Source organism: Adelges cooleyi, unplaced genomic scaffold (assembly GCF_023614345.1).
Source record: "Adelges cooleyi isolate 19-005CV unplaced genomic scaffold, UGA_ACOO_1.1 ACOO_flye_CR_arks_rails_tigmint_CR_PRNA_403, whole genome shotgun sequence".
NCBI classification, from domain to species: Eukaryota; Metazoa; Arthropoda; class Insecta; order Hemiptera; family Adelgidae; genus Adelges; species Adelges cooleyi.
In genome coordinates, this window is record NW_026096083.1 from 44,151 (window position 1) to 50,678 (window position 6,528).

Genomic DNA, 6,528 nt, shown 5'->3' on the forward strand with positions numbered 1-6,528 from the left:
AATAAAATCCCTAAGCTGTTATGTACTAAAATATTTAGGATACTTTTGTGTGGTATTAAAATTTTAACTTCCTTTTAGAGATTTGATTATCGCTAAGTAAATGGCCATATTGAATGAATAAGTACTCAGATTAATAAAATATTTGCTATGCAATCTTCTATCAAATACGGACATTTTCAAATCGAGAGATAATTGTAAATCTGCAAATTTATATTGACCAAAAATTTCTTCATTTTTTTTAATAATTTGAATAAATATTACTGAACAAATTCATATTGTTTAGTTTGGTTTATTTAATAAAAATATTTATCCAGAGTAGCTTAATATAAACTAATTTCTGTAAAATATTAAGTGAATAATAATTATTTAAAAAACCTACTAATAGATTATAAATAACATTCAGTCTTGCAAGGTATATTATACCAATATTTAAATACATTGTTTGGTATTGAATACTATTTTTGATAATTCGTTAATAATTATTTAATTATTATACATATAAAATGTGTATAGTACGGGATAATATTTAGTTATAGTTTTTTTTTTTTTTAATTCAGTAAGACAATCAGTCTGATTTGATAATCTCACCATGATATAAGCAAGTATGCATTAAATTACATTATATATTTATTAAGTATGACGTTTATACGATTATGATCCTAGTTTGATCATATTTGAAGAGTGAAAGTGTCAAACGTTCCAAGTGCCAAAGTATAAAAATTGTACTTTATAATTTGATTTGTATTTTATTCATTACCGGAAACAATTTTGTAAAAATTTATAAGTCAATAATAACTCTAAAACGGTCGTTTACAATCGCATAAGTTTGTAAATTTGTGTGGACAACCGTTGTGACGCTATTATTTTTTGTTATATTTAATTTATTAAATTAGAAAACTTCTCCCCCCATCAAAACTGAGAAAAAACGTAAAAAAAAATTGTCGAGATTTTAACTTTCAACGTTAACTCTCTATTACTTAGCAAAATATCGTCGAATAAATTCAACTACTATAAAAACTTATGGTCTTGATGTATAATGAATTAGGCTAAGTAGAATAAATGTTATCGAACTCTAGATGCGAAAAAAAGTTGAAAATCAGAAAAACACATTGAAAGAGTACAGTTTTACTCTTTTTGAAGATTCGGTAGTTTTACTTACTTTAAACAATTGCAATAGTTAAACCAAGTATTTCAATGGTTGTCTTACGACTTGTCGAATGACATCTGTTATATTGACCGATACAATACAATGTAAATATGTTTTACAGTTTGGTTTTAGCGAATTTATTAACATAAGCAGCATGGTAATTTTTCGTTATGACTAACATATTTATTCAATTCCAAAACGGAGTATAAAGTTTTTATAAAAATCGTATATATTATAATATATGTATACAGCTAATGTGCAGTAAATAATTCAACTGTGCTACAAGTCGTACACTACAATGTTAAATAACAATTCAAATCAAAATACATACATATTCCACTTGAATTAGGTCAACAACATTTTGCACAGTAGTCTCCGCTTTTTGAAGTGTTTATATACTATACTATAATATTTATTACAGGTGTAAGACACTCACTTTCTTGGAAAATATAAATATATTTATTATTAATATAATACGTAAAATAAGTTCGTTTTTCCTTTGTCCAAAATGGAACACATTTTTTTAAATTTTGTAATTTGTTAGGTTTGCAAAGTCATAGTAAATGAAAATTAATAATCAAAACGGTTAAACTTTCTAATATGAGACCGTCCGTGATTTAGGTTTCATCCTTTTTTAGAGATCTTTCCCCAGTGGCTCATATTCAAGGAAAATGATGCAAGGCACTAAAGAGTAAAGCTTCTTGAGTTTTTTAGTCATTCCACTCAAATATTTAATATTTTTCTTTCCTTTAAACTCCCTCATTGCCCTCTTGTCCGTCCGATCTTTGAGTATGCCAGTGTTCTCTAGGACCCAGCTACCGCTAATGCCAGCGCCATGGTCGAAAGGGTTTAGAGAAAATTATTGCACTTTTACTCTTACAGGTTTGATATCTCTTCTCTACTCTCTGGATGACTGCTCTACTGTCATTCTAGCTTTTGCCATCACTTGGCTCTTGTCTGCTTCTACGTTTAACTTATTCACGCAAGTCTTTTGTTTATTAAAAAAAACCCGAAAAAAATTCTATTAAAAATACAATAGTTCTTATAAAATTGAATATTGAACTGATCATATTATAATTTTATCTCTCATCGGGCAATAAATAGTCTTGCGAGAGCCTTTAATCTTCCTCCTCATTGGTTATCAATCTAGATCATAAAACGTCCTCCAGTAAAAATAAAACCATAGGTATGCAATAATAATAATAATAATAATTTTTAAACAACAAAATATGAGTTTATAATTGTGAGCAAAGTTTATTATAGAAAAACCATAACATTAAATAACAATTTGGATGTTAGTACAATATGTAAAAATTATTTATAATACTATAGAATTATACATTTATTACTAGTCTTAAATGTTGTGGTTGTTAACGATTTCTTAAATCGTGGGATACTAGAATCGTCGAGTAGCTGTACATTTAATTCTTCTATTTTAGTATCCATTTTATTGACATTTACTTGCCAATATATACCTTCAAATGATCTGTATTTTACAGCATTCCAGTCCTTATCATATACTTCACAAATCTCAATATCATCCCCTTCATGATCTACAAACACAATCGGTATTGAAGCTGTTTTTGAACTAATCCACAATGCTATCAACGTACAAAATGTATAAACACAATGCTTCTTGTCATACGAAATCAGTTCAGCTGAAAATAAAGAAAATAGTAGTTAAAACTTGCCAAACTCAGCTTACTAGTAACTATTCAACTTTATTGTGCAAGACAATTTTACTAAACGAAAATAAAACAACTTATACAATGCATCACTATCGAGCATGATGGTTTCTAGACGGATTCGCTGTCCGGGAAGGGCCGTCAGATAGTCAACTAATACAATTATAATATATAATATGTATACTGGTTAAAACGCTGAATATAAACGAATATTTGAAGAACCTACCACCTCCTCCTCCACGAACTTTTTTAAAATTGCCCTGCATGTCTGTTACGCATAAAGATTGTTCTAAAAATGTTTGGATTTATTTTATTATTAAAATGTTATAATATACAAGTATTAGTTTTTTCTTTATTCTTCTTTTTTATTATATTTTTTTTGCCAAACGCAAAACGTTATAAATAGGCAGTTTTTTATGAAAAAAATATCGGCTTTTTAGAAAAAAATTCTGATTTTTTTTCGTGTGTGTCACAAAAAGTCATTTTAATTGAGTTTAAAATCTAAAATGAGTGGTTTTTTTCGTGTTGCTCAAGGTTTGTGCAATTTTATAGTAAGTTTTTAGAAAGCTGAAAATGTATTTATTTCAACCTGGTTTTCTATAAACATGATTGATAAAAAACGTGAATTCATAGAAAAGTCGAAAAAACGAGATAAGTGTCACAGTAATCAAAATAGTTTAAATAGTTCTATAATTTTCCTTTAAGATACTTTGGACTGGACGATAACCATTTGTGGATAGTTATTTTTAAAGTTATTAACAGAAAAAGAGGAAGGATGAAGCATAGTTATTATCATCTGCATGCATTTATCTACGGCGTTTAAATTCTCATCCCACATTCGAAACTACATTAAAAATACTTTTAAAGTAATTATCCAAAACTATTTCTAAGCCAGTCAATATGTCCAACAAATTATTCTTGTTGCTAGAGCTCTAGGAAAAATTATGAAAAATTGAATATGTTGTGAGAAATATTGCAAATTAAACAATAATTGTTTCAACATATAAAAATTGCAAATTTGTAGTTATTTAAAAATAAATTGAGCAATAACAAATATTATAGTAATAACATAAATCCAAAAACCCCCTTCCGCATTAAAGTTGTGGTTAAAAAATGTGTAATATTGAAAAATAACAAAATTAAAATATCTTCAACAATACAACCACAAATTTTTAGTAGTTAAGAAAAATTGATTGTGTTATCCATATTAAATCACGCTGAAGAAATAGATGTTATTAAAAATATTATTTTTAAAGTTTTTTACAGGTTAAAGGAAGGATGAAGTATAGTATTATTATCATCTACATTCCAATTCTCATCCTAAATTCGAAACTTCATTAACAATACTTTTAAAGTAATTATCCAAAAATAGTTTTAAGCCAGTCAACATTTTCAACAAATTGTTCTTGTTGCTAGAACTCTAGAAAAAAAATATGAATAAATGTAAATGTTGCGACAAATTTTGCAAAATGACAATAATTAAAGTGTTTTAACACATAAAAATTACAAATTTTTAGTTATTTAAAAATAAATTGAGCAATAACAAATATTATAGTAATAACATAAATATAAAAACCCCCTTCCGCTCTAAAATTGTGTAATATTGAAAAATAACAAAAATTAAAATATCTCCAAAAAGAAATCCACACATTTTCTAGTAATTTAAAAAAAAATTGGCTGAGTTATCCATAATTAATCACGCTGTAGAAATAGATATTATTAAAAATGTCTATTTATATTCACCTAATGCTTGGGTAATTACAATACTAGTGGGAAGAAACGTGAAAATATTTGGTAAGAAGAATATCAGCAGCATTGGTGGAGTCTAGAAGGGATGCAAAAATAAAATGGAGTTCATTGTTAGTCCGAAGATCATCCAAGGTTAGGTTACAGAAAGTGTGGGCAGCGATGTAGTCGGGAAAAGGGTGCTGTATTTTTAGTAAAAAGACGACACACGCTAAAAATGTATTATAAATTTGCTCAAATGTTATCTGAACCATTGTTTGGTAAGAGTGCTAAAAGACCACTCCACATCCTAGAACCCTTAAAAAAAGTCTCCCCTACTAAAAGTTTACTTAATTGTAATTATTGTGGGAGTAAAAGAATATATAAAGCAAATTTTATCTTTCTATCAAGCCGTAAACTCTATTTAATACTAACGAGTAGCTATGTAAGTTATTTTGTATTTATCATCATGTACAGTAACAGCTGTAACAAAAATATAAAACAATTATATAGTTAATCAACACTGGTTGTAATTTTTATCTATAACAGTCACTCGAAAAATACCATTATTTCAACCAATTAATCAACACAAAATCTGGTATTACATAAAAAAGATGGCTTTAAGGCCATGTTAGCTACCGCCATTACGTGATCTTCAAACTATAGAATAAAACAAAGAAAGTTATCGTACAGGAAAATTGCAGTTTGTTGGAAAATATCACAATATGACATTTTTTAACATACAATGACAGACCAAGAAGGTAAGTCCAGTCAAGAAAAACATTAAGTTTAGTATGTTAAAGGCAACAGTTCACAGATAAGGTAATACTAAAAAAAATGATCTATGTAAAAAGATCAGAAACCGCTTTGTGAGCTCAATTGTATTGTTAAAAAATGATTCACGCTGTCCAAAATTGTAATGTAAATGTAATATTAGTAATATGTTATTAAGTCTCCCAAACTAAAATTTTACTTTATTATAATTACTGTGTGGACAAATGAATATATATAAAACTAAATATATCTTTTAAATAAGCTAAAAGTAATATTCAATACTAACGTAAAACGTTGTAATTATTATTTCAAACAGGGGTTCGGAATTCGTTCCTATTTGACTCATTTCTCTTTTATGTCCCGGAACAAATACCCGGAACTCGTTCCTCAAGATATTCGTTCCGGAGCAAATACTCGGAACTCGTTCCTTGTGATATTCGTTCCGGAGCAAATATTTGGAACTCGTTCCTCAAGATATTCGTTCCGAAACTGATACCCGGAACTCGTTCCTTTGATATATGTTCCGGAACAAATAAAATGTAATTGTACCTTGTCATTATTAATATTTTATTAATGGATCAAAATGTATTTGTTCTACGTATTATGTTCGAGCTTAGTAAAAACAAAAAAATTGTGAAAAATTGAGATCACATCGTATAACAACAATATGAAAAAAAAAGTTAATTTCTTTTTAAACCCTATGAGATATTGAGTGGTGCATGATAAAAGAATCACCCTATATATGCCGTGTAAAAAAATTATACTGGAAATTATCCATATATTATAGCCCGTATATATCTAAAAAAGTATTAAATTAATATAAATTAAGTGTTATTTAACTTTGCAAGTTTAATTTATGATTAAAGGACTGATGGTTTTGATGGATTACTTGCATATATTTTTCTTAGTATGTATAAATGTATTATAATAACTCTGTTAAGTTTCACCACGTATATGCTATATACATTTATCTACACTGAAAATAACATTAATTGTTATATCAAATGCATTAACTATAATATGTTGGTAAATTAATTATCATTTAACTTACATAAATGTGCACCTTCAATAAACTCCAATGAAACAACATAATACGTAGAACAAATACATTTTGCTCCATTAATAAATTGTTAATAATGACAAGGTACAATTACATTTTATTTGTTCCGGAACAAATATCAAAGGAACGAGTTCAGG